Below are 12,088 nucleotides of genomic sequence, written 5' to 3' on the forward strand. Positions count from 1 at the left end.
CCTCCGTCCGTGAAATCAATGGCTGACAATTGTTTCGGTGAGGTCTGTCAGGGGCACCTTGAAAAGTTTAATGGAGATTCAGTCCTGCCTGAAATACCGGGGGGAGGGATAGCTCAGTAGGTTGAGCATTGGCCTGCTAAACCCAAGGTTTTGAGTTCAATCCTTGAGGGGGCCATTCTGTGTGACAGTTGTTTTTGTTTCTCCTTGAAGTAAAGCCACCCCCTTTGTTTTTAATTCCCTGTAAGCCATGTCGTCAGTCACCCGTCCCTCCGTCAGAGCAACATCAGACAATCGTTCTGTGCCTTTTTTCTGTGCAGACGCCGTACCACGGCAAGCATGGAGCCCGCTCAGATCACTTTGGCAATTAGGAGCACATTAAACACCACACACATTATCCAGCAGTATATGCAGCACCAGAACCTGGCAAAGCGAAACTGGACGAGTAGGCGACGTCAGCGCGGTGACGTGAATGATGAGGACATGGACACAGACTTCTCTCAGAGCACGGGCACTGGCAATGTGGGCATCATGGTGCTAATGGGGCAGGTTCACGCGGTGGAACGCTGATTCTGGGCCTGGGAAACAAGCACAGACTGGTGGGACTGCATAGTGTTGCCGGTCTGGGACGATTCCCAGTGGCTGTGAAACTTTCGCATGCATAAGGGCACTTTCATGGAACTTTGTGACTTGTTTTCCCCTGCCCTGAAGCGCAAGAATACCAAGATGAGAGCAGCCCTCACAGTTGAGAAGCAAGTGGCAATAGCCCTGTGGAAGCTTGCAACGCCAGACAGCTACCAGTCAGTTGGGAATCAATTTGGAGTGGGCAAATCTACTGTGGGGGCTGCTGTGATGCAAGTAGCCAACACAATCAAAGATCTGCTGATATCAAGGGTAGTGACCCTGGGAAATGTGCAGGTCCTAGTGGATGGCTTTGCTGCAATGGGATTCCCTAACTGTGGTGGGGCCATAGACGGAACCCATATCCCTATCTTGGCACCGGACCACCAAGCCTGCGAGTACATAAACAGCAAGGGGTACTTTTCAATAGTGCTGCAAGCTCTGATGGATCACAAGGGACGTTTCACCAACATCAACGTGGGATGGCCGGGAAAGGTATATGACATTTGCATCTTCAGGAACTCTGGTCTGTTTTAAAAGCTGCAAGAAGGGACTTTATTCCCAGACCAGAAAATAACTGTTTGGGATGTTGAAATGCCTATAGTTATCCTTGGGGACCCAGCCTACGCCTTAATGCCATGGCTCATGAAGCCGTACACAGGCAGCCTGGACAGTAGTCAGGAGCTGTTCAACTACAGGCTGAGCGAGTGCAGAATGGTGGTAGAATGTGCATTTGGACGTTTAAAGGCGCGCTGGTGCAGTTTACTGACTCAGTTAGACCTCAGCGAAACCAATATTTCCACTGTTATTACTGCTTGCTGTGTGCGCCACAATATCTGTGAGAGTAAGGGGGAGATGTTTATGGCGGGGTGGGAGGTTGAGGCAAATCGCCTGGCCACTGGTTACGCGCAGCCGGACACCAGGGCGGTTAGAAGTTGTCAGGAGGGTGCAGTGCACATCAGAGAAGCTTTGAAAACCAGTTTCATGATTGGCCAGGCTACGGTGTGAAAGTTCTGTTTGTTTCTCCTTGATGGAACCCCCCACCACCCTTGGTTCGCTCTACTTCCCTGTAAGCTAACCACCCTCCCCTCCTCCCTTCGATCACCGCTTGCAGAGGCAATAAAGTCATTGTTGCTTCACATTCATGTATTCTTTATTAATTCATCACACAAATAGGGGGATAACTGCCAAGGTAGCCCAAGAGGAGTGGTGGAGGTGGGTAGCACCAGGAGGGGTGGTGGAGGAGGGAAGGACAAGGCCACACAGCATTTTAAAATTATAAAACTTATTGAATGCTAGCCTTCTGTTGCTTGGGCAGTTCTCTGGGGTGGAGTGGCTGGAGGCCCCACCACTGCGTTCTTGGGCATTTGGGTGAGGAAGCTATGGAACTTGGGGAGGAGGGCGGTTGGTCACACAGGGGCTGTAGCGGTGGTCTGTGCTCCTGCTGCCTTTCCTGCAGCTCAGCCATATGCTGGAGCATATTAGTTTGATCCTCCAGGAGCCTTGGCATTGAATCCTGCCTCCTCTCATCACGCTGCTGCCACCTTTCAGCTTCAGCCCTCTTTTCAGCCCACTACTTACTCTCTTCAGGCCACCACTTCTCCTCCTGGTCATTTTGTGCTTTCCTGAACTCTGACATTATCTGCCTCCACGCATTCGTTTGTGCTCTGTCAGTGTGGGAGGACAGCATGAGCTCAGAGAACATTTCATCACGAGTGCGTTTTTTCCACCTTCTAATCTTCGCTAGCCTCTGGGACGGAGAAGATCCTGTGATCCTTGAAACACATGCAGCTGGTGGAGGAAAAAAAAGGGACAGTGGTATTTAAAACACATTTTATAGAACAATGGGTACACTCTTTCACGGTAAACCTTGCTATTAACATTACATACCTAGCACGTGGTTCCTAGCCGCTGTTTGTACAAGCGTAACTTACCTTTGCTTGGAACCAGTTTAGGTGAACTTAAAGCACTGTCCCCTCTGTCTCCTAGGGCTTTACACTGGTGCAGCTATGCCAATGCCTGCCACCAATGGCAGAAATCGTGGGGAAATTCTTTATATAGACAGGGGCTAAACTATTTCAGCTTTCACGTTGAGGGAGCTGGAATGTGTAAAGTTGCACTAGGTTAGGCTTCAGTAGAGTTGCCTTTGAACTGAAACCAGTATTAAGACATGTGAATAAAGAACATCTTCCTAATAGCCTCTGTTTGTCATTTGTTGGTCTTTTCAGCTACTTATTATAAGAATTGTTCTAAATGTTGAGGAGTGGTTAGTCGTAGCTGAAAGCATCCTAACTTAAGCATATGTTCACAAAGCTTGGTGGCAAGCAAACCGACCCTTTATTTTCACTTTCATTGTATAAGCAAATTGAATACAACAATTAGAATATTTATGAAAGGTATAACAGCAGCGTTCATGTGCTCAATTGCATATACTTGATTTTTACTGCTTTTGAGGGTACTTCTTAAAAAGTTTGCTGGGTAATGTTTCAGTGTAAGCCTACAGGTTCAGTTTATCGTGTTGTTCCATGGGGACTGGTGGCAGTAGTGGGGTGAGTAGTCAGAATGAATATGGCAACACATTCCACAATGATGGTGCATCATATTGTAATTTAGCATGACTCTCTGCACCTATTTACTAACAATTTGCACTTGTAGAAGGTCTTCCATCTGAAGGTCTCAAAGCACTATATGCTAGTGAATTTAGCTTCACGACAACCCAGCAAAATAGTGAATAAAGATGAATTAGTTTACATAATTTATCTAAACTCTCAAATGAGCCTTTTGACAAAACCCCTCACGAGCATTTTAAGGAAACTTAATAACCAAAGTAATGTTCAGTTCCAGTAATCAGAAACAGGTAAAGAGAGAGAAAATAAAGTGGGAAAACGTGATCAATATTTGTCTTGGCCCAAGGTTAACTATGGAGTGCCCCACATTTTCCTACTAGGACCAGTGTTGTTCAATATAATTATTTATGGTGTGGGAATGGAAATAAACAGAAGTGGCAATATTTTTACATGACATAATTATTTAGGTCAGTGAACACTGTGAGGAAGCTCAGAGGGACCTAACCAAATGATCACATATGAAATGCAATGGTGACAAAGTCAAAATAATGTAAAGTAGAGGGAATAATATCAACTACTTGTACATATTCTAAATATACTGTAACTATCCAGGAAAAAGTGGAGAGCTCAAAGAAAACTAATTAATGTGTTGAGATGGCCCCAAATCAAACATAGTGCTAGCATACCTAAAGAACAGGAGAGAAAACGCTAAAAATGTTTAGTTATATCAGTTAATGGCGTGCTCTGACCTTAAGTACTATGGTGAGTTCTGATCACATTGTCTCAAAACAAAACAGAAAAGCAGAAATAGAGAGGGTTCAAAGCTAGGAGACAGAAATGATTAGAGACATGGAAAGCCTTCTGTATGAGGGGAGAGAGAAAACATTGGGATTATTCAGCGAGGCTCTGAGTGGGTATAAACATAAATAGTATAGAGATGGGAAATAGAATAAATAGGAGTGTCCTTTCTCCTAATACAGGAAAAAACCCAAGAGGACATTCAATGAAATTGAAAGGCAAAAAAATTAAAATTGATCACAAGAAATACTTTTTGTGCATAATAAGCCTATGAAACTCCTTGCTACGATATATCATGAATGCCAGAGAAGAACGAAGGAGGAGGTATTGGGGCTGAGGCTCTGGCCCTGGACAGTTTTTTCTCTGCATATGTGTGATTGCTTAGACAAGATTTTGTGATGATGTTGGCACCAAGCATTTGAAATTTACAGCAGGAAAGAAAACTTCTGATCTACGATGGAAGTAGAATATATGGAGAATGCTGAAAGTATTGAAAATAAGACTAAACTTATTATGAGCAAGTGAGAACCTGCTGCTGTCTGTTAAATTATAGTTACTGTCCTGCTGCTAAAGATGGTGAGTAAAAGCAGGAAAAGAAAACACTGGAGAAAGTAAGAGCAGGCTGGTTTTTTGGCATTTGCTGTAGATCACAGTAATCAGTTAAGAGAAATGCACATATTTATAAAAAGACACTCCGATGAAGTGAGCTGTAGCTCCCGAAAGCTTATGCTCAAATTTGTTAGCCTCTAAGGTGCCACACAAGTACTCCTTTTCTTTTTGCGGATACAGAGTAACACGGCTGCTACTCTGAACTCTGGCACATATTTATGCAATTCCACTGCAGCGCATTGTCTCGCCCAATGTTGTCACTGGAAAGTTTGTCACTGCTTCATCAGAACACAGCATTGTGGTGAGATGTTATTGGGATAATCTTTCTTTACTTCTTACTGTGATGCTCTCTCGGGGCATCTAGAATTGTAGTCATGCAATTACCTTTCTGCGTTATCAAGAGGGATTTTTTGGTGCTTTACTGGATGGTAGCTCCCCACCACCCCAGTTTGGGAGCCAGCCAAACAAACTCCTTAGGATTCTGCCAGTCCTAACTTTGCCTTGCAGGTTAACCCTTGTTGTACTTCAGTTCCCAGTCTCTCTAGAACAGTGTTTCTCAACCTTTCCAGACTACTGTACCCTTTTCAGGAGTCTTATTCATCTTGTGTACCTCAAGTTTCACCTCATTTAAAAATTACTAGCTTATAAAATCAGATAGACAAAAGTGTCACAGCTCACTATTACTGAAAAAAATTGCTTACTTTCTCATTTTTACCATATAATTATAAAATAAATCGATTGGAATATAAATATTGTACTTATGTTTCAGTGTGATAGTGGAGCCTGTTCTTCACTTGTGAGCTTTGTCTGAAGCCTAAGCGCTGACGCTCAGGGCTGAAGCCTGAGCCCCGGTGCTTGGGGCTGAAGCATGTAGCTTAGCTTCGCAGGGTCCCCTGTGGGGTGGGGCCCTGGGCAGTTGCCCTGCTTGCCAGCTCCTATGCCAGTCCTGCACTTGCGATCCCCCTAAAACTGTCCTGCGACCCCCATGGGGGTTACAACCACCAGGTTGAGAAACACTAATTCTAGATGAGCAGAGTACCCCCTGGAAGACCGCTGCGTACCCTGAGGGGTATGTGTACCCCTGGTTGAGAACCATTGCTCTAGAACAGTGGTTTTCAAAGTGCGGGTTGCGACCCAGTACTGCGTCATGGAAGGTAAGGCACTGGGTCGGGGCAGCTCTGGTCAGCACTGCCGACCGGGCAGTTAAAAGTGCTGCCCAGCTAAGGCAGGCTAGTCCCCCCCCCTGTCTGGACACCGCGCTGCGCCCCGCAAGTGGCCAGCAGCAGGTCGGAGTCCTGTAGCCCCCCCCGCCTAGGAGCCAATGTGCTACTCCCGCCCTGAGCACTGGCTCCTGGCCAATGGGAGCTGGGGAGGCGGTGCCTGTGGGCAAGAGTCGCGCGTAGCCACTTGTATGCTCCTCCGCCTAGGAGCTGGACCTGCTGCTGGCTGCTTCCAGGTTGCAGCGTGGTCCATGGTGCCAGGAAATGCAGGAAGCCTGCCTTAGCACCCCCGCTGTGCCACTGACCATAAGCTGCCTGAGGTAAGCACGTGCCCCACCCTTGTGCCCCAATCCCCTGCCCCAGCCCGGAGCCCCCTAAACCTGCAGCCCCTTTCTGCACCCCAAACCCCTCATCCACAGCCCCACCCCAGAGCCTGAACCCCCAGCCCAGTGCCCCCTCCCACACACTGAACCCATCATTCCCGGCCCCACCCCGCAGCCCTCATCCCCGCATCCCAACCTTCTGCCCCAGCCCTGAGCCATTCCCAAACCCCTCATCTCCAGCTCTGTTGGGTTGCGGGCATCAACAATTTTCTTCAACTGGGTAGCCAGAAAAAAAGTTTGAAAACCACTGTTCTAGAAGGTCTCCCTGCAGCATTCAGCCCCTGTCACTGGATGCCCACAGAAATACCAAATTTGCCATCTCCAAAGAGACAGACTATACCTGCCTACTGGCTCATTTGAGGATGCCTACCTCACCTTAATATAACAGCACTGATAGGAATTTATAATAAAACAGGAATAAGTTTATCACTTACATCTGTTATTTATTAATACTTAGAGATAATAGAAACAGAAATGGTTACAAAACCACAAAAGTATAATGTGTGTGTAAGAGACTACATGTAACCTCAGTAGGCTCCAGGCTTTGTCTAAAGCAGTTTTCTCACCTATAGCTGATTCTCAGCATCACCAACCCCCATAGTTGGGGTTCCTCTGTTCATAGATGCAAAGAGCTCTATGTCTCCTTAGTGATGAATACCCAGAATGTCTTTTTGCTTCTGCTTATGTTCCCCAAGATTTGTTGTCTTTGTCGCCGGGTTCAAGATGAACCCTTGGGGTTAAGACTCCCGTGTCTTCCTATGCTGATTTTACATCCTCATATTAATTTGCTCCTCCTGTTTGACCTCTGATGCAAATGAACTATTCCTTGTCTCTTGCATCATCAAGCTCAGTTTACATTATAGACGGGGAGAGAACTATCTTCCTTCTTGTCTGGAAAAAAACCTGTTTCTCCCTTTCATTGGTTACAGACTTTAGAGCATAAAATCAGTGTAATTCCTCATATAGTGGTAACACATTTCATAATGATATTAATGACCATCATGTTACTGGTTTTCATCTGGTATCTTACACAACATTCTTTCTAGATAAAAAACAACAAGGAATCTGGTGGCACTTTAAAGACTAACAGATTTATTTGGGCATAAGCTTTTGTGGGTAAAAAAACTGCTGCTTCAGATGCAGGTAAATATTATGACAGCGGTGTATGAGGTGTAGTGAGTTTGTCAGGCTTACTAAGAGTTGCTGACATGCAGCAATGAAACACTAATGGGCCTCTGTGTCACTCACTTACTCACTCCCTAACCTCTTCCTGCCCTGTCTTGTCATCTGTCTTGACATTTGGTATTCTGTAAACAATTTTGTGCCTTGGGGAAGTAGGAAATTGTAAAACTATGGGGGTTTAATGCTATCAGTGGCTGATACTTTTTATGTCCAACAGTGGGGTACTTGGGTCAGTCTGACCAGTGCTTGTAATGTCGGAGTACTGTATTGTGTTCATTAATTTGATGTGTGCTGTGCCAAGTTTTTTCAAACATTCCTTGGATTATATTGTCATTAGGGAAAAAAGTGACATTCCTTAGGTTGGTGGAACAGATTTTGAGACACACTGGTCCACTATTCTTGAAGTATTTTGTTTTTATGGTGGTGGTGATGATGATATGGTATAAATTATTGGGGAAACACTTTATTCATAGTGTTATTTGTAGAGTGCTATATACATTGATAAGGGACTGCCCCATGGCAGCTATCGTTCAGATGGCCCTGTTCTACAAATACTGTTTACCGAGTGAAGTGCTTACTATCATGAATCCTTTCATGGAGAACTATGCCTGGTAGCGTTTGCAGGAGTAGGTTGTATGTTCAATAACAAAACAAAAGCAAACAAAGACGACAAGCCGTGGTGAATAGTCAGGAAAGTGTGTGTGTATGTGGTGGGGAATAATGGAAAGGGAATAGGAAACACAGCTCTTTGAAGAGCTTTGTTCATCTAGGGAAGCAGATGTTATGAACTGGTCCTGTCTTTATCAACAGCATTTTGAATGTGACAGGTTTGTGTGTGAGAGAGCAAGAGAGAGCCAGCAAAACAGAAGGTGCTGGATAAAGATGAATTTGAATTTCAAAAGTCTTATTTTATGGCATTTTCTACAAACATGTTTGGCCTGGTAATTCTAAAATGATGTAATATTGGAAGTGGAGGCCCTATGACTGTGAATGGCCCATCGTGTTTGAAGGTGGAAAGGTTTCTAAATGAGAATCGTCAACAAAAGCAAGCTCAGTACAGCCTCCTATAGTTAAAGCATTGCACTGGGATTTGAATCTGGTCTCATTTGCTGGCTCTGCATCGACTTCCCTGTGTCCTTTGGCAAGTAATTTAGGGCCAGATTTATTTATATTGTTCCTCCACACGAGTGCAGTGTGCTTGCTTCTCCCCTTGATTTCAGTTGGAGCTGTGGGCGCTTACCTCGCTAAAAAACAGGCCCCCTGGCCTCTCTGTGCCTCAGTTCCCCACTGGTGAGATACGGAGAATTCTTCCTACCTGAAAGAGGTGCAGTGATAAATTCATTTAGTCTTGATTTAAACACTGTTTTTGTACCTGGATAGCAGGGACCAGCAACCTTTGGCACCCGGCCCACCAGGGATAGCCGCTGGCAGGCCGGGACAGTTTGTTTACCTGCAGTGTCTGCAGGTTCGGCCGATCGCAGCTCCTATTGGCTGCGGTTCGCCGTGCCAGGCCAATGGGGGCTGTAGGAAGTGGCACAGGCCGAGGGATGTGCTGGCCACCACTTCCCACAGCCCCCATTGGCCTGGAATGGTGAACCGCAGCCAGTGGGAGCTGCGATCGGCCGAACCTGAAGATGCTGCAGGTAAACAAACCGTCCCGGCCTGCCAGCGGCTTTCCCTGGAGGGCTGCGGGCCAAAGGTTGCCGATCCCTGCTGTATAGCTATGTGGGTTAAGGGTGTGACTTTTTTGTACCAAAATAATGGCACAGCCACTAGTGGACAGTTTTATACCAGTACAAAAGTGCCATGCACCAGTATAGTTTGTTCACTTTCCTGTATGGGAATAGCTATACTGATATAGATACTTTTACACTGATTTAACACAAAAGCAGTATTGCTACCCCCCAAATGCTCACAAACCACGAATTAGGGTCCCCCCCCAAATCAAAGGAGTAGGTTAAAAATCATGAGATTTTAAAAAACAGAACAAAACAGGATTGTTTTTATTTTCCTTCTGACTGATAACAGTTTGTTTTATTTTAGCTGGTTGTAGAGTTTTGAAAATGTACAGTAAAATTGTACAAATGTGTTTTCCTGTGTTCCAACCTGCTGTAATTGTTCTGCCTCACACTTTTACAAAAATCTAATCCTCCCTGTGCAATTTATTAAGCTTCTTTCACTTATAGGGGCCTTACAAATGTCCAGTATATTGGTTTGCTGTTTTCGCAGGATGTGGTCAACGCCTTTCTCCGCCTCCCCTCCCCGCCCCCAAACTCATGGAAAAACCGTGCTTGCACACACATAGGTTGTTTGTTTCCACAAAGACCTGCTCTGAAAGGAAACCACTTTCCTGCTTGATTGCTTGGAATATCACTTATATAGCGAAAGCAAATCCTCCCAAAGGAGTTGATTAATTTATGAAGCATTTGATACCAGTAAGTGTCTCAGCCATTAAGTGCCTAATCCAAAGCTCTTTGGAATCAGTGGAAATCTTCAACAGGCTACGGATGAGACCCTAAGAGAATTACATGTACCTGAAGGTAGGTTCTTTGTTCCCTTTGCGTGTAAATCAGCTTTGGAACTGATGGAGCATTCTGTGCAATTTTTAAAGTCTGCCCAGGAAAGTGTGTTTGGGGATTCTTTTTTCTTTTTGAGTCAGGTTATTTGGATAATAGCCTGTTTCTGAGATTGCATGCTATTAATGCTGTAGTCAATAAGACTTGTATTGAGTTAGCTCATTATTATTAATTGTTTATATTACATTAATACCCAGAGGGCCAATTTGGGATTATGGTCCAGTTGTGCTAATCAGTACAGCAAGGAAAACACAGTACCTGCCTGAAGAGCTGACAATCTGAAAAGTAGAGCAATGTGGAGGGAGAGTGACACCCTTAAAATCTATCGATGAGAAAGATTGTATAAGTATATTATGAGGTCAGCAGGGACCCATATGATCATGTAGTCTGACCACCTGCATAACACAGGCTAACGAACCCCACCCAATAATTTCAGCATAAAGCCCATAACTTCTAATTGAGTGATAGATTCTAGAAAGACATCTAGCCTGGATTTTTATATAAATTTTCTAACTTTTTAAAGTTTTATTATTTCATCAAAAAGATCAGCATGTCTCGACTCTTCCTTGGCCTTACTGCATCGTCGTCTGTCTGGCTGCGTGTTGGCACCGCAGCAGAAATGGGTCTGGAGGGGAGAATAGTGGCGTTATGCCTCAGAGAGCATTGCATGCATGAGGGGTGTGATGAAAGGATGTTCAAAGGTGTTTGTGGGAGGAGTTTTACAAGTGAGCGATTGAGGCTGGCGTCATTGGCGGAGAAGAGGAAACAGGGTGAGGGGTAGGGTGATGCATTAAGGGCTGTATCCAAAGCCCATTGAAGTCCATATAAAGAGTCCCACTAACTTCAGGCAACTTTGCATCAGCCTGTGGGAGACCAGGAGTGGATATGTAGAGAGGGGCAGAGTTTAAAATGTGGATTAGTGGTTTGTTAATCAGCAGCTGGCTGGTTAAATTAAGTATATTCATCTCATTTCTCCAGCTGACAGCCATAGCTTAGTTTGTAAAGTAGTGTATGCAGAGATGAGTTCCCTAAGTATGCTGGCCTCAGTTATTAAATGCTCCATGGCCAAACTAATTGTGTTCTACCTCACAACTGTGCTGAAGTCTATTAAAATGTCTTCCTCCCTTAGTCCTCTCAGAGGGTCTGGTTTTGGCCATTCTAAATGAAATTAAAAAGTATTTCTGATGTGACTAGTCTCTCTGATATCAATGGGGCTATTTCAGGGGCCTCCTGATTCAGCGGATGCATTATACTAGGAAGTGGTGATGGAGAGCAAGCCTGCCTCACACTCACCGTGCAACAACAGCTCCTGTCCTACAGGGCTAGGCCTGACTCCTCGCTCTGGGCCTCGTGATCTGGTGCACGGGGTCACAAGTGGCAATCACTCAGATTTGGCCCCACCACCTCTCCATCGTGATGGAGGAATATGTACTACATGCATGAAAAAGGGTCTGCAGGATCTATGGCTGCGGGATAAGTGTTCGAACAAGTTTTACTCTGTGTGTGTGTGTGTGTGTGTGTGTGTGTGTGTAGATTAAAGTATGTCTCTTTAATCTAATTCAGATGGTATTCTACAAATTCATGCTCTTCTTGCCTACAGGCACCTTGGATTTATAGCTCTTGCTGTGCCAAACTTTCAAAGTGGTCTCCTCCAAAGAATAATTCTGACATGTAATGGTGTGTTTCTGTGGGGAGGGAGGGACTTCCAGGGACAATAATGAGTGCAGGGAATCTAGGGACAATAATCAGTGCAGAGAATGTTATTAGCTGTGCATCAATTGAAGCCTGGATTACTAGATTCTTGGGTGTTGCCTTGAGCCATCACTGTTCATTCCACCTTGACTGATGAGTGGCAGTCCTCAGTGTTCTGTTTATGAGTTGGTATACTGGGATGCCCAAGAATTTGCTGAAAGTTTTAGATACTCTCCACAGAGCTATCTCCTGCACATCCTATCTTTTTTGGCCAACATATCTAAAGTACTGCCCCATGCTGAAGTGTCAGTAGAAAAGGTTTTAGAACAAATTGATACATTAGACAGGAATAAGTCATCAGGACCAGATGGTATTCACTCACAAGTTCTGAAGGAACTCAAATATGAAATTGCAAAACTACTACCTGTAGTATGTATCCTATT

At 44.8% G+C, this 12,088-nt stretch overlaps 1 protein-coding gene across 7 annotated transcripts in view; it reads left to right on the forward strand.

Moving 5' to 3' along the window:
* Positions 1–12,088, forward strand: part of MCTP2 (multiple C2 and transmembrane domain containing 2) — a 161,623-nt gene that overhangs the window by 15,325 nt on the left and 134,210 nt on the right. The window contains exon 1 of one of the 7 annotated variants that reach the window (XM_073304234.1): positions 9,714–9,917. The exons of the other annotated variants lie outside the window; for them this stretch is intronic. The gene's annotated coding sequence lies outside the window, so the exon portion shown is untranslated. Of the gene's footprint in view, positions 1–9,713; positions 9,918–12,088 lie in introns of those variants that run through there. 7 annotated transcript variants of the gene reach the window in all.

Source organism: Lepidochelys kempii, chromosome 10, assembly GCF_965140265.1.
Source record: "Lepidochelys kempii isolate rLepKem1 chromosome 10, rLepKem1.hap2, whole genome shotgun sequence".
Taxonomy (NCBI): Eukaryota; Metazoa; Chordata; order Testudines; family Cheloniidae; genus Lepidochelys; species Lepidochelys kempii.